The sequence below is a fragment of the Columba livia genome, chromosome 7 (genome assembly GCF_036013475.1).
Source record: "Columba livia isolate bColLiv1 breed racing homer chromosome 7, bColLiv1.pat.W.v2, whole genome shotgun sequence".
In the NCBI taxonomy this organism is placed as follows: Eukaryota; Metazoa; Chordata; class Aves; order Columbiformes; family Columbidae; genus Columba; species Columba livia.
Genome location: NC_088608.1, coordinates 13,745,305 through 13,769,022, shown reverse-complemented (window position 1 = coordinate 13,769,022; position 23,718 = coordinate 13,745,305). Strand labels below are relative to the sequence as shown.

The window sequence follows — 23,718 nt, the reverse complement described above, 5'->3', positions numbered from 1 at the left end:
GGGCCACTTCATCTGTTCTTGGAGACCCTGTTTGTTTCCCATATATGTCTATAGCATCCACAACATCAGGACCCTGCTGAGTTATATTTCCTATATCTTTAAGTCTTTATGGATGTTTCTGCATCCATAAATCTAGTTCTCAGCATAGGCCCTAACCTCCATAATCATCATCAACTTCTGCCCATGCTTCTGTGTATATTCTTAATAATGTCCTCTCTGTACAAACACTTCTGCCTCTCCCTAAAACCTTTCTTTCTTCCCACTTCACTGTAAGACCTCAAGTCCACATCCCACTCATGGTACATCAAAGGCTTGATTCTTCAGGTTGCATTCCCATAGGATGCCTAATAATCTTGCAGGATAAACTGGTGAAGAAGGCAACTAGATAATTAAATTTGCCTCTGTTATTTTACAGACCAACTAAATATCTTATGTATGATCTCAGGCTTCCAAAGTCTATCACATCTATTTACATTTATTTAAACTTAATTTATTAGGATGAGGCAGTAGTGTAGATTTAAATAGTATCTTGCACAATCAGATTCTGATCTGATTCACTTAAGAAAAAAAAAATCATGGGGTTCTTTTTATTTGCTTTGTTTATTTTCACTTGGTATTTTGTTGGAGGGAGGGATTTTTATTGTTATTGGAGTTTTTTTACTGTTTCATAGAGGTGGTCAGATCATCTTTTTTTCCTTTGTTTGAAATTTCCTCTTTCTTTGGTCGGGACAGCAAATCAAATAGCCAATAATTCAGACAATACAAGCTAGCTCTTCTAAACTCCATTGAAATACCAATAATAATAATAATAATTTATTTCAGTCCTATTTCAGCAGAGGACATCACATGCTTTAGCTTTTGCCTTGTTAGACAAGAGGTATGCTAGATGATAAAGGGATTGTCTCTCTCATATGTGTCTGAAGAGAACAAGGGGATTTCTATTTCTTGTAAACCTGGAGGAGCCTGATAACATAGACATCTTTTTAATCTGAAAGCTAGACTTTCATCAAGTGCAACTTTTGTATCTTGACAGACAGATGTTGAGGCTCTGAAATGGCAGAAAAATCTTCCAGTAAAAAAAAAATGTGTAAGCTACACTTGCGTTAACAGTAAAGGGACAGAAACAAAATCCATATCAAAATGTTATGAATTATGTTGCAGGCCTAATGTTGCTTTGTATGTGACATTGATGCCATTGAAAACACATTGACATAAAAGCCTAATATAAAGATTACCAGCCGAGGCTGAAATAAAGGCAGGAAGGTTATCATTGACAGTATGGATATAAACATATCAGTCTTATAATAGTATTATAAATAAAAAGGTTGTTAATTTAACAATGGCCATATATATATATTTAAGTAATGTCAGGGCTCACACACTGCCAGCCTTTGTATCAGCATTTATATGGGATCTCATAAAACAGCCAAATACTTCCTGTTAACTTTTAGGAAATGGTGGCGCAAACATGACCATAAACACAATTCTGCTGCATAAATCAGACCTGTACATGTGTAAATTGCATTGGTAATTTATAAATCTAAATATAAACAGAAATAGCCTGCCCATGCATCAAAAGCACTAATGTAATGAAAAACAGGCTGTGAAAATGATACTTGGGTTCTGCAGGTGTGCGGTGTTAGAGCACAGAAGGACAAATATATATTTTTTTAGTGATGTTCGCCATGCTCAGGCATCAAAGTTCTCAAGGAGTGTATATTAAGGCAGAAAGATATACAGGTATCCACCAGCCTTATTATTTTCTTATCAAGGCCTGGTACTACAAGAGTCAATGGGAACTGACAGCTTCACTTATCTGTCCTTCCATGCTGTGTCCATGCATGCCCCTTTAAAACAGATGGAGGGGAACTGCACCTGGACTAAAGATTTTGGCTTTTATGCTTCACTCTTAAAAATCATTATGCCAGGCATGAGGGCTCATCGCCACAAACAACCCCCCCGGCAGACAACTTGACAACTCTCTCCATTGAAGCTGCCTTTCTGATTTTTCATACCAACTGCACAAGAGTCAAAAATGCTTGTAGCTTTGCCTGAGAAGTACTGCTGACTCCTATTTTGAAAAAATCTTCACTTAACCGCTGCAGAACAGAACTTTATTGCTCTGTACAGAGATTTAAATAATTGAACAAATATTATACCACTCTCATAACTGAGGTGTTAATATTGCTTTAAGGAATGTGATGTTTCCTGCCAAGAAACCATCTGTTGAATGAAATATGTGAGACTAAAATGAGGCTAAAAAGGAGACTGTTGATATGATAGCTCCAGATTAGAAGCTTCCTGGTACCATGGGAATGCTAATCAGTGTTGAACCTGACAGCCGTAGGTGTTCAGCTCCCAACAACTCTCTCATACCTTCTTTCTGTTTTATCTTTTTACTTTTTTAAGGGTTAAGAGCAATCTAGAGCTACTTTCTCAGCATATTTAGAGAAGAGTAAATTAAGAAGACAAAACATTATCTATGATAGTGTTTTAAATTAAACAATGGTGGACACTGGGAGAAATGAACTTGTGGCAACTTCTACGGATCACACATGAGAACAATTTTTGAGATTCAAAACAATTGAGTTTTTTATGTTGGTTTGATCTTTTAAATCTACTTTTACACTTCTGGGTTTTGACAAGTGCAAGGAAGTCACATGCATTTGGACGTCTGCAGAGACTCTTAAATCTTAGTTCCATTCCAATCTCCCACGGTGCAATTAGTTAGACACCATCCCCTTATTTGAAAAAGAATCTCTGTGTATCTTAATGCATGTTTGCAGAGGCAGACCTGGACAACAAGGGCCCAGAACTTCAGGCACCAAAGTGTCTCATTAGAGCATAAGTACAACTGACTTCTGATTGATCCCACAGCCAAACCATACCCAGAAATCTCATAAGGATGAAGGAGAATTGTGGTCATTTGCCTATCCCCTTCTTTTACCTCGGATTGATTGTAATGCAGGAAGAGTACAGAATTAAATTTCCAAACTAGTCAATTGCTTTGAGTATCCCACCATAATTAAATCAAGATGACTTATTCTCAGGTCCTAAGATTATTTCTGGCTCTACTCTTTATGATCTTTCTGCATCTTACCTTTAACAATACAAATAGAAATACTGAACTTCTGGATAATGTGCTTTGAGATTCTTGGAATAAATGTGCTATGGAAGAATGATGTTTTATTGCTGTTGAAACTCTCAGAACATTAAGCTGTGCTGACATCTCACATACAACTCCTTTTATTTGTGTAACTTACTAATGATTACAAATTATTAAAAGAAGTCCCTTTCAGATTTCTTCTTTAAAGAAATTTGAATTATTTCAGCAGATCTATGACACCCACCAGTTAACACAAACTTAAAAAGGTAAAATGTTCTCCTAACCATCCTTAACCACTTATTTCCCTTTAGTATTGCTATGAAGAGGAATATCACAAGATGAAATCATTAAAAATAAATCCTACTTTGTGTGGAGAGCTGAAACAGTGATTTTTCACCTCCAGTGACAAGAAGCAGGCTTTTTTCTTTTTTATCAGTCCATCCCAGTACCGGTACAATCAAATGGTGGTACTGTGATGTCTTTTCACAGTTCTTTTGACTGACTGTGCATGTTGGAGCTTCTTAATGTCAACATAGTACTCTGTTTAAAATCAAATAACCAACAGAGAAAAAAAAAAAAAAATACAAGGGAAGTAAACCTCAGGAATATGTACAAGATCCACTGAACCTGAGGACTCTATAAGGTACAAGAGGTAAAGAAATTTCCCACTGTCTTGTACAGTCCTAATATTGACCCTTCTCCGGTCCTGCAAACATAAATGCTTGTGCTGTCTCAGGCAAGTGACTTCCAAAAAACAGCAATGTGAACAAATCACTTTTAAAGAAGTTTGTATCAAATGCCAACCCTCAATGTCTACACACAATGGCCTGACTCTGTCAGTCTTATTAATGCAAAATATCTCTGAAAGCAATTCAGAGGGTTGTTTTCTTGTGAGCAGAAGAGGACTGACAGGGTCCCATTTGGTTTCAATGATGCATCATCTGCACGATATCACATGAGAGAGTGGTTACTGTGGTTGTCTTCCAATCTTTTTCCTTTCCTCCAGCCATCACTGAAGCTACAGCCAGTCCTGGGAGGGGTTTGGTATGTGTGATTTACATGTAGTTTCGATAAGCTGAAGTTGATAGGAGAGAATTCCTTACAGATGTTTTGTTCACAGCAAAACTCTTGCTTCTCCCTGAGGCAGGACCCTCTCCTACATGTAATGATCTAAAATGTCAATGACAAAAAGGAGTTACAGATAGCAACACACAATCAGCAAAATTAAAAGTAAGTATACACAGTACACAACTGTACTTATCTAAAATCAACATAATCACCTTCAACAGCCAAAGAACAAATAGGGATGTCCCATTCTTGGTATTGTGAGTATGCCCCTTGTAGTTCCTACAAAAACGTAAATTACAAAGTTAAGTGACTAAATAAACTGATTTGCCATAAAAACAAAAAATGGCTCCAGGGCTTTAGATCTCATTAGCCTAGATTCAAATCAAAGTGATGAATTCCATTCTTAATTGATTCTGCAAAGATTCCTCCTAATGAGGCTGCAAAGGGAAGGATTTTGAACATAATAGATAGCTTTTGAAAAAATCAACAACAATAAGGGAGGGGGGAAAGCCATCATTTAAACATCTTTGTAAGTAAAAGAAAAAGACGGGGAGTGTGAAAGAATACTGTGAGGATGTGTTTCTACCCAAACCAGAAAGTATATAATAACTTTATGAAAAAAAAAAATAAAGTTTCCATACTAGAAAATGAAGTGTGGTGGAAAAGTGTAGCAAGATTTATGCTTGAACAAAATACAAAACCTTGTCAGAATACCACTTATTCCTTTTGCAAGTGGGGAATTCAAAATTCAAAATGTCACCCACCACCACAGCACAGAAACTAGAACAAGAGCATGCAGCCTCTGAAACATCAAGGATTCAATTCTACCAGATAGAATTTCCGTCAGTTTCAATACTCTAACCATCATAATATTCACAATCTTGAGTGCTCATGACCATGTAATTAATAGTTTTATATCTGGCAACCTATTCCATGACTTGGACAAAAGCTGGAGCCCTGGGACACTCTGCATATAAAGAGAGAGCTGTACGTCTGGCATTCCATATGAGATTGGGAGACTGCATAGAATAAAATTCAGGGTTTGTCCATCTCTATAAAGGATTGTTTTTGTCTTCCTCAGAGGTGAACTCCATTTCCATAGGTAAATTCTCTCTTCATAATGGGTAGGTGAAAAGGAAGCATCACTGCTTAAGGTTATTTCCCTCTTATGGAATAAATTAGTAGTTGTTACAGCTTAGATATGGCCAAAGGAGATCTGATCAGCCAGACTGTAAAGGTACAGAATTTCACTCATCTCATTTGTGTATGTGTTAAGAGGTCAAGGAGAAGATCTCCTGGATCTCTGGTTTCTAACTGTTATGAGTATCCTGGACAAACAACTGAATATCTTCAGGGACACTGTTGGAAAACACCCCAAAACTATTGAATGCTTGAGGGTTTATATATTAGTATTAGGTTAGCAGCCAAGCTGAAATCAGCATTTAGCACCAGCATATAGACTCTTAATTCAAGCAAGTTAATTCAAACAAAGTATTTGCACAGTGTGGAAGCTTAGTGAGGATCAATGCCTAAGCTAGAGCCAAGGCTAAACCTTCAATAAAGACATATCTAATGAGTTGCTGTCCTCCAGATCTAAATGATTCCCATGAGAAATGCACATGAATACTAGGCTCCGATCTCTGAAGCAGCTCACAACCTTAGCGCTTGTGTAATTCTTATGGTTCCTTCTGTCTGAATTTCTTTCCTTCCACTGTCCTGGTCCCTGGAGAGCCATGAAAAAGCCGGAAAGTACCAACACTGTTAGAATACTGTGAATAAAACAGGAAAACCACACAAAATAAGTTGTTTGTTTATGGGCACTGAGCAAAGATATTAAGGAGGGTAGGGAGCAGTTCCAGATAGTAAATAAAATACTAGGAGTATAATGAACACTGCAGATTTTATAATCTGGCCATTTTCTCATCTAAAATAGTGAAAATCATCTGAAACAGTGTGGAGAGTAGAAGATATTTATATAGGGTAAAAGATATTTAATACCTTGATATAACTGCACTATTAAACCACTGAGAGCCGAGAATTGTACTTTTTTTGTTGCTGTTCTTTTGCTCAGCTACAAACTAAGTTAGCCATGAATGAAGACTCTTAGTGTTTGAAAGATATAGGGTAGCATACAAAATATATTTCAAGGTGCAAGTGGTAAGCAGAAATGCAAGGACACAATCATATCTAAACTGCAGGATGTCAGAGCAGGTCTCAGTTCCCAAATCAGGATGGGAAATCCAGCCATGACTAAACTACTAGACCTGTGTGCAAACATAGGCACATACAGACATTTTGCTTTCCTGATCCAGCATCCAGCTTTATTTCACCAAACAGAAACAGAAGAAATCTACTTGGTAAAGTCACCAAGGCAGGGGGAATCTAGGCACAGTCTTAATGGACAGAGTAGTTGATAGTTAAACCATTACAGCATAACCAATCTGATATGGACAGCCCTTGAAGATGGTGATGGAAGAAATTCCCAATTCCCTGGTGAAAAAGAGAGTTGCTGAAATCTCTCCCCCTCCCTCCCAGTACAAACATACAGAGTGAAAGACAAGGCTAAGATCAGTGTTCATCTCAGCAGTTTACCCCATCAACATTTTCAGCAGGTATAAGTTTAAGTGGGTATAAAACAGGAAGCCCTGCCCAGTCACTTCTCAAATTTTGCAGTGTTATATTTTATTACATCCATTCTCTTTGCTTTAATATAAAATCCCCAAATTATATTATTTCTGTTTACAACAAAATTCAGTAAGAGCAAGGTTGTTTGGTTCTGGTTTGAGTTGTTTTTTTTTTTCTTCTTTTAAATGATGAATAGCTATGTTATGCGATATTTGGAAATGTATTTACCATTAACATACTTCTGCCATCTCCTTGGCTCACCAGTACAAATGGCTCATACTGACTTGGGGTCAGACATGAGGAGAAGTTATTGCATGTTAGCTGGTCCTCTGTGGCTCTCCATGTGCATGCTTTTAGCCTGCAGTTCACCTTTCTGGGCCACCTTTCACTTAAAAAATTAGTATCTTTTTATATTTAATCTGAATGTTTACTGGTTTTCTGAATGTCAGAAGTTTGAGGGAAGTGAAGAACACAAGCACATTGACTCACCATAAGACTATTTCCTGTAACCAAAAACCCAGCATGTTTTTTGTATGTGACTATTCATCTGTGTTTTGAGACCATATTAACCAAAGATTGTAAAGTGCTTAGTTATCCCTGGATGAAGGTAGTTTACACCACACTAAGCTAAAACATAAATAAGGATAAAGTACAGGTATATGCCATGTCTGGAGAATAGTCTCCAAAGAGGGAAAATCGGGGGATGAATTTTTATGTTTTAGGCAAATCAGTAGGGAGTTCTGTTCTAAAATGAGTGGATGGATGGAGAAGTTAGTGTGCAGATAGATGAGGATTTACAGCCGACAAGATATTCTGCAATAACTTGACATGAGGGTTTTCTTAGCCTACACTAGGAATGCCTTTGTGTGCAGTAGTCTAATAAACTATTTTGCACTTGTTCCGTATTAGACAGATTTCTTACACCAGCTGATACACCAATTTCTACACATTACCTTTTCTGTAATGATAAATCCTGTAACAATGTCTGGATAAGTTACACTAGGTGTCTTTATATTCACCAAACACACCAAATATGTTGTCAGGCTGGCAGTACAAGAATATGAAATCCAGTTCCCCTCTGCCATAAATCGGAATGCTTCCCTGGAAGCCAAGGAAGGTCCAGAGATTCAGATCTGCAGCAAATTTGACCTGGTTACCAAGATATTGTCGCCATAGCACTGCACAGTCTATGAGCATCCTGCAGTTTTCTAGGGAAGAGTTCTACATGATGTGCAAATTTAGGAAACCACAGCAGTAGTTTTATGCACATTGATTGCCATGAGCAGCACAAGTCATTTGCATAGGAAGGTCCCAGCTGCCCCATGGGAGGAAAAGCAAAGCAGCCACAAGACATAATCCTTTGCCCTAAGGTAAATCTGCCCCAGGAACTTTCACACTGCTTCTCTTCCATGAGGAGTTTTCCTAAGGGTAAAAAAGTTTGTGCAAAGTTATGCAAAGTCAGCTGCTGCCAGACATTTGCCTAGAGGGATCTGCAGGGCAACTTCAGTCACACAAGTTTAATCACACTGAGCTCTCCAGTGGTGGGTGCAGTACTCCAACAAATTGTGCCATCCTCTGGCAGGTCAGTGTACAAAATATTGCTCAGTGGAGTTAAAGAGAAAAATGTAAGTATCCTGTGGTCATTCTTGAAAACAACAGTCGTGGGGTTTGGTTTGTTTTGTTTGTGTTTTTTTTTTGTTGTGTTTGGTTTTGTTTTGTTTGGTTTTGGTTTTTTTTAAAAAAAAGAAAAAAATATAATAAAAAAGGAAATTTTTTTTATAAAAATGAAAAAAACAAAAACAAAACAAAACAAACAAACAAAAAAAAAACAAAACCAAAAAAAAAAAAAAAAAAAAAAAAGGAGACACACTGTCTGCACAGCAGCTTCTCCTGGTAACAGATCTTAAAAACTTCAATAGTGATCTGTTATTCTTACAAGACACAACAAAGCTCCCAACAGGCAGAGAACAGCAGAATTAATGGATTGGAAAGTGAGACTCTAATGTATAAGCTTTCAAAAGTCTCCCAAGACTAGCAGCCTCATTGTGCATATGCCGTAAGTTACTTCTATTGGGTTTTGGATGTACGTGATACCATCAGTGGAAAAAAAGCACAAAGGTCAATATAGCTGCAAACTATCTCAGAGCATCTAGGTAATATTTCTATGGAAATCCTTTAACTCCAAGAGAAAAAAATATTATTTGCACAACAAAGGACTTAAAAATACCCAAGTAAGCAAAAGTCGGCTCAGTTCAACTACTTTACAGTTAAATCATTTTTTATTGAATTCAAGTTTCATAGATCATTAGAGAACCAGAGGCAGAATTCCAAGAGCTGCTTTGGACTAATGAGTCTCCAGCAAATTGTTTTCTTAAGGATCCCATGCCTTCTTTCTGGACCGTGAAAAGAAACAGAGAAACATTTATCTTTATTTTTGCTTTAAAAAACCAAACACCAAAGAAATAAATAAACAACCAAAAAATAAGCTTTTTAGTTTAAAATCATTTATATCCAGTGCAATAGGCTGCTGGTAGTCTGTGTTTCCTTGACCCTTTTTTTTCCTGTAAGTATAAATGTCCCAATACCATAGAAAAGGTACTGACACCTGCACTTACTTTCTTCTGGCCAAATTGCACACGTTTTATATAGTGAAAACCTACTGAAGTCAATAGCTTTAAACTCCCTGATTTCACAGGCCTATGCTGCTTTGTATCCTCCAATAACCTATGGTTATAAATCAGTGCAACCATTACTTCAGTGTCCTGGCTGATTTTGCAAAACAAGGGAGGGGAGCTGATAAATATTTGTCTCCAAAGGAAAATATTTATTAAAAAATAACCCTATCACTTTAACAGGTAAATGGAGAGTGAGTTGAAAGTTAATACATTTCACATCAGAGAAGAAACATTTGACATCAAGTTCACCAAAACCTCTTCTATTCATCACAGCCAGGGCATGCCAGTATCTGCAGCCAACAGCACAGAAGGGACTGGTAGGACTGGCAGCACATTGAGCCCCCCGTGACTGCCCAGCTCAGATGCCTTGGACACAGCCTTTGCAGCTGGGTACACTGGGGATACTATGTGGTGCACAGTCAGAGTGAGCTCTGATTTCATGTTTTGAGTTTACAATCAGATATCTTAATTTCTCTGCTATTATGTCTAATACATCTCCAAAAAACCTATTGGTGCATCAGACAATCACCCTGAGCCAAAAAAAAATCTAGGCAGAGACCTTCTTCATGAAAGGAAAATTGCCTCTCTAGGAAGTTAGAACATCAGCAATTGTCTTGGACTTATATAATTGGAGGTCTTACTTTCTAATATCCACATACAGAACAAAAAATTGTGTTTTGCTTGAGAGCAGTGAAATTTTTAGCACAAGCTTGCTAAATGGATAGGCTGAAATTTGCGTATTTCAAAAAATTGAAAGTGTAGCACAGCAAGAGACACAGCAGCTTGTGGTAACAGTTCATCGACTGTTAATCCAGTCATTTGGTCTGAAAAGCCAATCAATCTTTGTAGCTCTGATTGTTGTGCAGCTACAGTTGGCAAAAAAATGTTCTCGTAAACTAGCCAAACAACAGGGATTTGAGCGAGGCAGAAATTGTTTGTCTGCAGCATCAAATTTGGTGACCACTTCCAGCCAGGGAAGTAGGAAAGAGAGCTATTTCTGAAATAAGCATTATTTTTCTCTACTCTGAATGGCCAGTGGCATGCACAGGCAAAGCAGAATGGTCTCGCACTCGATGTAGTCCTCACAGGACCTCACTAGCTCACCATGGAGACCATTGTGAGCTGCCTCTCAGGAGGTCCTTTGGTGGCACCTGCTTCCATGAGAGATGAGGGAGGCTTGTACACATTGGCCTACTGTGCTTCATGGTCTCTGCTCAACACTCTGTGTTTTGAACTCCTGCCCTGCATCTCTGAGAGTGCCTCTGACCCAGTGGCCAGCCCCTGCTTGCTGTTGCAGGCCCTCCTTCTCTCAGTGTTTCCCAATATTTTGGTTTTCTTCCTTCCTACCCCAAAACCCCATCCTTTGCTCCAGGCTGTTCATACCCAATCACAAGGCAGCAAGCTTTAGGAAGGAAAAGGAGGCACAAATATAAAACGAGCCTTACTTTACTCCTGCCACACAGAACATACGAAAACATACAGCAATGCAGGGTTCAGGCAATCCTCCCCTTCTTCCAATGTAGCCATTAATAGAGTCTTAAACTTGGGACAAATTGCTAGAGATGGTGAAGATGAACTTCAATGGATAGAGTAAAGCAGAACTCGTTAATGTTTCTGGAGGGATAGACATTAACGGGCATCATTAAGACTCCCCCTGCTCAGGATGAGTAAAGAGAGATGCTGGGTTACATTTTAGGACTTTGGGTTCTGGTGACCAGGGTGGGATGTGGGAGTGAAGGGAGCATAGCCCACACAGCTTGCAGACTGTGCCCATAGACCAGAGAAATTATGAGGCCATGGCTCAAGCAAGGGACAAGCAGACTCCCCCCAGTGGCATAATATTGACTAGGGCTTTCCCTTGGCTGGAATTTAACCTTAGAAACAACACTGGAACCAGCTGAGGCAACCACTGGGCTGCCTGCTCTGCCTCATTTGTCAGAAAAGTGCAGCTGTGCAGTCATGCATTCGGGATTACCGAGCATCTGACCATGGCCTGAGGGCAGCAGTCCAGTGAGGCTTCATAGGAAGAGCACTGCTCAAACTTAGTCCCCACTGCACTACCGCCTTCCACTGAGGAGTGTGGAAGAGTGTGTCTGAGCCAGAACTAAGTTAAGGACTTTAAGATTTGTCATGTTAAATTTAAGCCTTTTGAAGCAGTTCACAGCTGTCAGTGTCAACTGTGTTATTTCAGATTTTAGCTTCCTGAGGAATTGAACAAAACCTATAAGAACTCTTTGTGAAACTGTTCAGCCCAGGAGTTGCAATTCTTTTACATTTTGCACTATGGAAAGCTTGCTGAAACTGCTTAACTACAGAAGGCTGATTGCCGCATATCTTGAATTTCAGACAAATCACGAGATGTTAAAATTGGGACTCAGTGTGATAATGATGACTTTGCCCACTTAGTTCACTATAGGCTTCAAGTACTGTAGTTATTCTCTCAACATTAAAAGAAAAGTAGCTTTCTCCCCTGCTATTTCCCAGAAAGCAGGGGAATGAAACCTAACCAGCTTGAAACCATTCAGACTAAAATGCAAAATGATGATTTTGGCAGGGAGTGGGTATGTACAGTGGATAAAGTGCAGGAAATTAAGAGCCAAGTGCAGAAATATACATTAACTGAAACCCACAGTAAAGCACATTGCTATGTAGCATGTTTAGAAAAATTATATGCAGTTTAAAATTAAAGGCAATATTCTTTTTCTATTTCTTTCATATAGCTATATATAAGCATGTGTGCATGAATGTGTGTGTGTGTATGTGAATTACCAGCAGTAATGAAAGGGGTAAATAAATTACTTTCTTCAGATGAATGAGGAAAAAAAAAAAAAGGCATTTTAAATACAGTCAGAGCATATAATGAATCAGAACTCCTCTGATTAATAATAATTATTATTGTAGTTATTATTGATAAATGTTGGCACCAGACTTCAATAGCTGAGCTACTAGGAATCCAGATTAACTGAAATGCATCTAATTTGCCTACATGTAGCTATAGCCACTTTTATTAACCAATAATTCTTCTCTAATACTGCTGGTTAACATGGCTCTCTTGCTCCATGTAATATACATAGTTCCAGTTCTACTTAGAAATACTGAGGCACCATGAATCTTTTCTTCCCTCTGCCCCAGGCTTTCTGTTGACTTCAATGAAATGAAGTTAATTCTCTCTGCTTTCCTACCCTTGTCCGTTACACAAGGTAACAATCCCTCCTGAATTCATAGCAACAGAAAGGGATAACTTTAATTGCTGGCTGTGGTGAAAGAAAGGAGAATGAATTGCTGAGAAACCTCCCAAGAAAGCAGCTCTGATGGGCTGGATTAAAGGAATAGACAACACGATGAGATTAAAGTGGGACAACGGGCTCAAATCAAAGCAGGATGGATATTTGGTATTTTTTGGGGATGCTTCAGGACTGCCAAAGGATGTTCAGTGAAAGGGTAACCAGCTCTGCAAAAGGTTAGAGATTTTCCTCTTCCTACCAGACTGCAGAAATCCCTTGCCCTGTTATGAGAGTGAAGTGTGAACAGACGCTTCAGCAGTGATTCTCTTTGATTTGCAATATAACTCTACCATGGGGCAAAGGGCAGAGTTAAAGTTAAGTTACATATTTTTATCACCTTTGCCTATTTCCTTTATTGTGTACAAGACTGGTCTAACTGTAGTCTGGGCTCACAGTAACTGTGCTATAGTTCCGGGATCAAAATCCCTTTAGGTGGGTAATTCAACCATGCACAACTCATGTAGTCAACATGATCTACACCATGGTGTATATGAGCTCTCTCACTTGAGTGCAGTCCAAGGCTTGGTGAAATTTGAGCATAGCCTTCGTGTAGCTATAAGGATAGTAGATCAGCCTGGGCCTGAGAAGGATCTGAGAACTCTGGGCTTTCTTGAGGGTGCAGACAGTCTCTCCTGGTTTCACCTGTGCTCTAGTCACTGACACAAGCATAAAGCTTTACAAAGGGGTGCACTGTGTCTTGGTTCACAACATTGAATGCATGATTTATTCCCAGTGCCAGTGGTTTATCCAAGGAAAAGCTTCAGACTGTCAATTGTTTAATTTAAGTGTGCATTTTTTGGTAAGAATATAAGAAATTGAAAAAGTTATCCCTGATAAAATCTACCTTCCCTGCTAACTGACTAGTCAATATGTAAGATAATTTGAAAAGGTATTTTCAGATGGCCAGTTTTTCTCAGTCTTGTGATTCTGCATGAAGAGTATATTGTCTTGGCCAGACAGCATTTTCCTATATGTTATAGTTAAATCAATTCTGAAGTGTGAAATGAGACAACACAAAATCTATCACACTTCCCTGAAACTTTACCAAAGCTGTTTCCACCCTCAGAGAGCAAAATAATGTTTATTTTAAAAGAAAGTATTTCTAGGTCTGTTTCTAATTACTTCTGTTTTCCCCTGTTCTTAAGCTGCAGATGAGGAAGCAAAGTGGTCCGCAGTAAATTATGTTCCTTTATTATCCACATGCAAAAGCATTTTATTTCATAGCTATCTCTGGATATCTATGTACATTTTGTTTCTACATTCAAATAAGTACAAATGGATAAGGTTAAAATGAAGACATGTTCATTTTATCTTTATGCCCACATCATTCTACAAGATGTAAAAGAATCCTGCTCTCTGTCCACATTGGTTTGTTTTCAGAATTGACTTCTTGTTGGGTTTACTGCAGAGAGCATAAACCTTCCTCTAAACTGAAAAACAGCTAAGTAGATTTTGACCTATTTGTGCTTATGTTCTTCTTTCATTGCTATCCTTAGAAATCTTCCATCTGCTTAAGAGAAACATAAGTTTACTCCCAGTGTAGTTATTTCAAATTTCCTGATGTCAAAATTTATGATACCAAGAGAACAACAAATTCCCAACACCCTTGTCAGTCTCTACCTGTCACCAAAACTGATTTTTGTCTGCTGACAGTGAAATCAAACAAGCAAAAAAACAATAGAGCCTACAGCTATTACAGAGAATTCAATTTAGTATCCCCATTAATGTCTCATCTAACTAGTTCTTGAATGTGTGTAGCAATGGTGTCTTGACCACATCCCTTGGAAATAAGTCGAGCTACCCAATTCTTTCTTCTAAGAATATTATTCTTATTCTCTATTGCAAGGTCCAATCTAATTAGCTCCACTTGATCTAATTTCCTTCTGTGTGTAGGATGATCATTTAGAGAAAATATGTATTTTCAGATATAAAGAGATGAAATACTACAACCATTGACCTTAATGTGTACAATTCTTTGTAATGTACATTATTACTTATTTTCTTTTCCACCCTTTTACTACAATGGCTTATTGAATGATAAAGAATAAGTTCAGGAGTTAACAATATATTTTCTGGATGGAGAATTGTTTTAACTGGTAAAGAAAAAATTCTGCTAAAAGCTGTAGGATTCCATAATGACTTCTGAACTGCTTTTTAGAAAGTGTAATGAAATTATAAATGCTTAGTTTTTTAAAACTTGAGAGATTGTGCTTGTTCTACTCTCATACCAAATTTCATAATATTTTCATTGGTTTCTACTGTTAAGTGTTGTATGACAGGAAGACAAATGGCTGCAAGAGGAAGTGAATCTCAAACTCAGATCACCCGTTTTTCATATGCTGCTAAAATGTTTTTCTTCAACAGTGGAAAGCTAGCAGCCTATTTATCTCTGAAGCCAGTCCTGTTATTTATAAAGTATTTATCAGGTCTTCACTTTATTTTGAAATACAGGGATGTTGAACTCTTTGCAATGCTTGATGCATTCAAGGGAAAATTATAAAAAGGCAAATTTACAGCTTAACAAAATTCAAACTAATAAACAAGCAGCTCTGATCCTTTTTTTTTTTTGTTCCTTTCAAACTAGTTTCAGCTCATAACTCATTTTTCTAGATAAATACATTTAATATGCATCCATCATATCATATTGTTTAATTTTGGTTTTGTTTGACTGCTTTAGATAGCAGGAGGAGAAGCAAAAGGGCAACTTTTTCCCTCCAGAACAGAAAACCATTGAATCTGGTACTTCTACTCAAGTCTCTCTATCAGTCATCTGCTCCTATTTCACGCTGCCCAACTATGCAATGACTGACCATTCAGTGGAAGCCTAACAGCTTTTGAAACAACATGAAAACACAATTAGTATAAGGCCATGTTTTCACCTCCATTCTTCTGAGCCCTACGCTAATAATTAATATCTTCCAAACCACTAGAAGTATGATGCAAGACTCTTAGCAGGCCATATTATTTATGTTATGTGGTAGACTGTAATCTTCTGTGTTGAGGTATCATTTTTCACCCATCCCACCTACAAGCTTTTATATATCACAGCTGCTCTCTCCACGCATGCAACCCAACTCTACACCCTGAGCACCGGCAGTGAGTCAAGTCTCCAGCTGTGGCAAATCTTGAGGTGAGAGAAAAACCATAGCACCAGAACACAAATGGAAGTGATGCACTGGTAGAAGAGGGTAACACAAAAGGGAAAGAAACTTGCATTACAGTGCATAAAAGCAACTGGCATTAAGTGGACTAGCTTAGCCAATTTAAGCCAGATGATGTTCTGCTCTAACAGACATCTACATCAAAGACCCTAATTACCCAAGCCAACCATGTTAACTTGCCTCATGTTCTTGTAGTAATATTAGCTAACCTGGAGCTTTAAAGGCACATCCTATTTCATCTTACTTTTGGGGGGAGGTGAAAGTCAGTAACTGTTATAATGATCTTCACCTTAGATTTTTGCAGGCAAGTCTCTCATCACACAGTAAAAGAATTTAGGAAAGTGTAAGAGAGAAATAAGGGCCCAAATCACCTTAGCTATAGTAATCCATATGTGTTAATCAGAAGAATGAAACAAAAGCAAACATAGCTTCTGTAGCTATTGTCTCAACCTCATTACTGAGCTATAATATCACTTGGAGCAACTTGTTTATTTCAGGGCTACAGCCAGGGCTGACACTGGGGAACTAATCAAGGACTTCTAAACCCAACTGCCTATCTCTACAGATACAGCAATATCTATAAATATGATAGTACTCAACCCAGTGCCTCTCTGAAGTGCAGGATATCATATATTATACCCTGACCAATAATAGTTCACACGGGATTATGAGGAGCTATTGCCAGTATATTACTCTCTGGTCTAGTTTACCCTGAATTACTATAACAGAGTAAGCAGAATTTAGGAGGTCTTACCATCCAGGATCCTCACTATTTTGAATTCCTAAAGCATTTTTCATTCAAGGAACTCAAAGAAGTATACATTACTTAACTAATTCAACCTTATAATGCCCCTGAGATGCAGGTAAACAAGTTCATGTACATTTTACAGCTGGAGAAACAAAATCTAATATTTTTCCCTCAGAAATTAGTTACAGCCTTTTGCAAGTAAAATCTGCCTCAGAAAGGGATAGAAGATGAAATCTACACCAAGACTCTCACCAAATACATTTGAGTGTTCATTGACTTTGGGAGAGTCAGACTGATTTACACCAACTGTGGATATAACATTCCAAGTCCTTATCACTAATTGTCGAAAGCCCTGCAATAACTCCTTCCTAACAAGCCAAAAGTGGAAGGTCTAGCAAGCTATTTTCTACACCTATGTTAGAGGAAAGGACTGGCAGAATCAGTTTGTTTCTGTAGGCTTATACTTTGGAGCAAAATGGTGAGAGAAGTAGTTAAGTTCTCACTTTTTTCCATTGCCAAAAGCAAATGTATCATAGTATACTTGAGTTCCTTGAGAATGACTAAATTTGTCTTTTTTATTGTGCAGCTGAGATATGGCATGATGTATTCTACTGCAGAAGCAAGTTAGGTGCTGGCATTTTTTTCTTTATTCTCCTCCAAACAGCTGATCTATGGTACAAACATCCATGTCATGGGAATGAAAAGAACATGTGCTATTGCTTTACCCTTTGAATTGTGCCTGCACAAGTTAAAGGAGCCAAAAGAAAATGACAAGCGAGAGCTGTTTTATGTAATGAAAGATCCTGATAAATATATGAATCGAAAATATCATTTGAATGTATCCCATCTGGTTCTCTAAGATAATTTTATAACCTTCTCTTCTATAGCACTGAGGGGCCCTGGCAGACGGAAAGGTACTATTAAATAGAGCAAAACAGTAAGGACTATTTACTGCACTAATAAAAACAAACCAACGAAAAGTTTCACCTTTTCTGACTACTTTGGGTATTACAGCATGTGTTATTTTGTGGGATTCATTGCAACATATCATTGTGTCAAACAGAACACTGAGGGGTTGTCATTTTCATCACAAACACATCATTTTATTGGAGGAAAATAGAGAACCTGGATGTAACACTGTGCAACACCTTTCTTGTCTTTTAACATCTAACCTGACAAACCCTCACTGGCTTGCAAAACTTTAAGGATCACAGTTCAGGAAAATGATCCCTGCCAGTAACAGCATACTGAGGGAAAATCTGCAAGAACATTCAGTTTTACAAGCCAGGGATATCTACTAAGGCTGGCATTGAAGGTGAGCAAGTGTCTTCCTATGTTTTAGTTTTATTTCCCTCTTTTTGGTAATTTTTTGGTAATCCCTCACCTATTTCAACCTGAACACATACAACCTGAACAGAGAATACTATCAAGCTGTCACAAAATGACCTTCAACATCCCTTACTGTTTTTCAATATACAGTGCTACACTGGGAAGAAAATACTGCTTTTGCCTTCTCTTTGTCAGGTGGATTTCATCCTCTCTTTTAAGGGGAGAACCTGAACAGACTGCTTTATTCATCTCCACAATGAATTATTTTCTTCCATTTTTCCTGGACCTGGATAAGATTTGGATTTTAATATGACATAGCCAGCAGCTTGTGAAGGGTTAAATCCTCTCCAGACACTTAAGTAATGTGTGACTAGATAAACACCTCATGTTTGTTGAAGTGGAACATTATTCTGCAACTTCTCAAAGTCATGGGTGATTTTCTACGCTGTCAATCCAAGATGGGCTTTAATATGATAAAGAGCTCTGAAACTGCAGTCCTATCACCAGTCAAACACACTACCAAAATCATTTTGATCCACTTCTCCTATCTCATAAACAGCTGGCATTTGTACATGGCTGAGAGGATGAAGACATTTTTGAACTGACTTTAGTGACCTCATAGTACTTTTGCAATAGATGAAGCTTAGCAGTTAATCATAATTGAAGTTGGCACCTGAAACAAAACTCTCACCTCAGCTTTGTGTTACAGTTGCAGCTATATCTTCTAGAGATATAATTTGGAAGCATCTCTAATCTCAAAGGAGCACTGGCACTATAAAATATTTGCTTAGGAATAAATGGATTTATAAATAGTCTGTGCTGTATTGGGGTAGTTCAGGTTCGCTGTTCCTATTTGCATTTTCCTGAGAAGTTCAACTTCAAGCTTTCCAGGTGACCTTTCTCCCAGTATATTTCATGGATTTTAATTGGACCAGAGAGATCAAATGAGATCAAATTTTTTGTTGGTTTGATTGTTTGCTTGTTTTGTTTGGTTGATTGGTTACTTGTTTTAGGAGAGGGTCCTTCTGTTGTTCAAATTCTTTCAAAGCCATAAACTGATTGATACTCTGGACTTTTTGACCTGTTTCAGCATTCCCACTGGTGCTGTCAATCCACTAGTACAAGCTCCCAGTTCAGGATCACTTACTGAGTCTCCCAGAGAGCCTTTGGGCTGCATCAGCTATGGCATCCACTGTAAAGTGCAGGGGACACAGAGGGCTGGGGATACCCCTGTGCTGTGGATTCTGACTTTTGACATGAAAGACAGTGTGTCTCCTGGGTCATTTGGAATTTATAACTGCATTTATTTTTGCAAACAGATTTAAGAATATTTCTTCAAATTATATTAATTTTAATAACATCTATGCCAAATTCAAAGCATAGCCATGACAGTACGTACATACATATTTTAAGAGATTAGGTCTCATAGTTCCTTTTCTGATATTAAACCTGTCATATTAACAGGGCTTTCATAACATTGCCCACATGCAGTCATCCATCTTCAGCTTTAGACGCAATAGTCTATCGTTACTGCTGTGATAACCTGATGAACACTTCATAAATGCTCATATCATTTTCTGAATATTATGGGCATAAAATCACTTTCTCTCTGTTGGAGAAGTCTATGTCATTTACCACTTTCCAGAAATTTGTTCAGAAATATCCTTTACAACTTTAAGACTTGTGATTACCATTATCTCATTTTCTGTAACTGGACTTGTGAATTTATTTTGGCTCCTTTACAGCCACTTTGAAATATCAGCATCATATTCTGCCTACAAAGAAAGTTCCTCACTTAAGCGTATTTCAACTTATTCACTATAATGGACTCATGTTGCAAATTTTTGGGAAAAGAATGTGTGTAATTTTCATTGCAATTTTAGCCTTTTTCTTTTTAATTCAGTATACCCTCAAAACTGTGATATTTTGAAAAATATCAACTATTTCATTATTACATTAAAAATCTTCCTCTCAAACAGTGAAAAAGGAACCACAAAAATTAGTTCAGGGATGGAAAAACATTCACAGTAAAAAAAATGTTTAAAATTTCAATCTTACTATATAAGCAAAGTAAAGAAGGTGACTTGATAAAACTGTGCTTTCACTGTCAGAAAATACTGGATATCTGAAAGGCTTTTATGTTAACAAAGGAAAACATAAGAGAAGCTCATAGCTGGAAGTGGAAAAGAGAAATTCACATGAGAGACAGGTACATTTTTTTAGTAGTAAGACCAAATAACTTTCATAAGGACCAATGCATTTACCTCTTAATAGCTCCACATCAGGCCTGTGTGCCTTGCTGCTTGGTTTGATTGGTTTACATTTGGTATCTACTAATTCTGCTTCAATCACATGTTACTGAGCTCAATACAGATGCCCCCAAATCAAACCAAACAGTCTGTGTTGGATCCACCAGAAGGACCATGTTTTCTCTTTTTTATTTAAATTCTATGAATGGATGACGATTTGACTTGAATATTTTTCTTTTAGGGAATTTAGACTATGCAAAAGCATCATAAATGTAGTCAAGTACCTAAACATGGAACAAGCTGTAGAAATGAAGTCTGGCTTCAGTAGACATAGAACAATGGAGCAAGATAAGCAGGAAGAATGGCTTCATCCTCCAGAACTATGGACAGAGCAAATTTTAACTGGCATTGATGAGATTGCAGAATTAATGAGTGTTTGGCAGCCTTCAGTTCTTGTGGCAGATGATAGCAAAATCTGATAGATGCTATGCCCAAAAGCACTTGGTCTTAGAGCTGTAGTTTCTTCCTTCAAAATTGGATCATATTTCTGTGGTTTTTTTTTCTATGTCATACAAATGTTAAGTTATAAAAAAGAGGTAGAACAAAGAAAATACAAGAGCTTGCATGTCCTGCTACTGGGCAGGCTGAAACAGAGCCCTGGGCACTCTGGGATCTTCACAGAATCATCAGGAATGTGGCAGAAGGATGAAGCAGAACAACCAGTATCTGAACTGTTGATTACACCAGAGACAATTGCTTTTATATTTTGTTGATATAATGGCTTGTATTTGCTTCTCAGTCAGACACTCACAAAAACAATTACCATTAAGCTCAGAATAGAGGCAGTTTCACCATGAGATGGAAATGTGGGAGGAGTCAGATATTGTTCAAGTCAGGGTTTCTGGGAGGTCTAATTTTCCTCACCCCCTTTATGCAAAGCACATCAATATTTGTCATTTAGGTTCAGGAAGAGGAAAGAAAGGAAGTAAAATTCTGGCCACCGGCCTCAGAACAATGGCAAGCTGTGATGCATAAGCATGATCTCCCTAGAGAAAGGACCATACACTTCCAAGCATAAGTAGAAAAGGACCTCATGAAAGAGGAAAACAGACTTTCTGACTGCAGAAATAGTGAAAGAATGGGCAACTACATGCATGAGTTTCCTTTGAAAAAGCCACTTCCTAATCAAAGTACAAAATAACCATAAAGCATGGTTCAAAGGAGACCTTCAACACCAACTTGGCTGCCAAAAGTTATTGATAGTTTAGCTGCAAGGCAGCAAAATAAAGGGTCTCTCCCCTCTCTAGTACTAGCTGATGGGAGAAGTTAACAACCAACTCCTGTGATCAGTCACTCAACTTGTTTAAGTGACTGCAGAAATCTGTGTGGTGGATGGAAAGCTTCTTAACTGACTGACGGCAGCTTGCTGTCTTTATTCAGCTTGCTTTAAAAATACATGTGCATATATATACATATACTTACATGTGTGTGTATATATATACACACATATATAGATGTGTGATGAGTAACCAAATACATCTAAAGAACATTATCAGCTGACAAATCAGGTACTCATAAATAGCACTTTCCAGCAGAAAGTTTGCCTGTTCAGAAATACTATTTGCTGGTTATTCGCCTGGATTTGAAAGATGCGATTTCAAGTCTCTGTCAGAGTTTTCCTGTGTGACCTTTGGTAAAACACCAAAAGAGAAATTCGGGTGCCTAAAGTAGGCGTTTGAGATCCTCTAGTGGGTGGGGGACATCTACATACGGCTGTCATAAATGACGCCGTGTTGCAGTAGTGTGGCTGCTGGAGGCCAAGTAAGAATAACTTAGAATGCCTAAAATGAAATTAGACTTTTAACTCATATAACCACATTGGTAAAAAAGAATAGGGGGGCATAGTTTACATTTAAATTCCTTTCAAAGCAAGATTCCGTTTTCATTTATATACCATGGCATAGGTAAAGAACTCTTTTTCCAGTGTTATGTATACAATGCCCCCACAATACTCTTCCTCATGAATCACCTTGGAAGATGATAACGTAATATCTGCTGTTGGGGCACCTGAAACACAGCTACAGCCCTTCAGAGAATCCACACCAACAATGCCAGTAGATTAAGAACAATCCAGCTAAAAACTCTGGGTTTTTTAAAGAATAAATGAACAGAGGGCAATCTTTTATTTCACTTGTTGTTACAGCTTGGTTGGAATATCCAGGGAAAAAAGAAAGCAAGAAGAAAATACTAAGTGAATAATTAAAGATCACACTGAGAGAGAAGTATCTGTTGCAAATGGTTAATGAGAGAGATATTGTGGAAGACATGCATGCAGAAAGCTACACTGAGGGCAGCAAAGTTGTCAGGAGAGCAGTAGCACTTACTCTTTTCTAAATGTCTGGACACTTCTCCAAACAAGACAATTCATTCTGGTTGTACATGTGATCCCGTGTGTTTCTACTACATCTAAAGCCAGCTGGAGGCCAGACTGATTACTCTCGTACATCATGAGTTTTTGATGAAACCAATGAATTTACCAGTTATGGAAGCCTTAACATGAGGAGGAAGGTTCACTAACAAAGAACTTTGAAAGTTAAATGGTCAGAAGCCCATAAATCAGGAGAAAGCCCAGTGAAAACCTGGTTCTCTGTCCAGAAGTAGATTGTAAAATGCCAGCTGGCATTACAATGCGGTATTTTAGAAAATACAGACTTGGTGATTATACAGTGTCATGTGTCAGCTATTTCAGAAGTGCTGTATGTCAACAGAGGTGACCCAAGGAGCAGTTTGTCCTTTCTACTCTGTCAAAAACAGCTCTCTATTCAAGGAGAACCTGTAAATTAGAAAGGAGGATGGGACCATGCCAGGTGGCAGCCAATTGCACAGACAGTGCATTTAATTTATGCCAATTTAAAAGAGCAGCGTTTGGACTCCAAGTCAAAATTATGTACCTCTATGACAAATATTTTTATTGCAAAACAGCACCATCTTCATAATTTTCGTACCAGTTCTTCAATTTGTGTCTCTCTTCTTTTTTTCACAAAAGGCTATAATTTGCCCTCATCCTGATCAAATTCAACCCTGCTGTATTCAGTGGGTGTTTGCTGCCTCTTTGAACACTGGCTTTAGCACAGATGTTTTCTGGAACTATTGGCTTGAATCTAGTTTTGTTGACTTATAATTACACAGGCAATTCTCATTGAATGCAAGATATTTTCTTAAAGTGTAATAAGACTTTCCTCCCAGAAGACTCCTGTGAGAACACTCCCATATTCTGGAAAGAGGTGATCAGTTTTTAAGACAGGAAATTATCACTTATCTTTCCCTACAAGGAGAGAAAACATTGGTTTTTGTGGCTAAAAATCCCCTGGAACTCAAAGCAATCCTCCTCCACCAGTATACCCCTAGGCAACATGTATTAATACCTTTGGCCTTGGTTCCTTAGAGGACTGAAGCATGTTACACATGCAAAG

The 23,718-nt window shown here is 37.9% G+C and overlaps 1 long non-coding RNA gene across 1 annotated transcript in view; it reads left to right on the top strand.

Annotated features, from left to right (window-relative positions):
• The window catches only part of LOC110366126 (uncharacterized), a 100,505-nt gene that overhangs the window by 27,709 nt on the left and 49,078 nt on the right, over nucleotides 1-23,718 (top strand). The window lies entirely within an intron of this gene.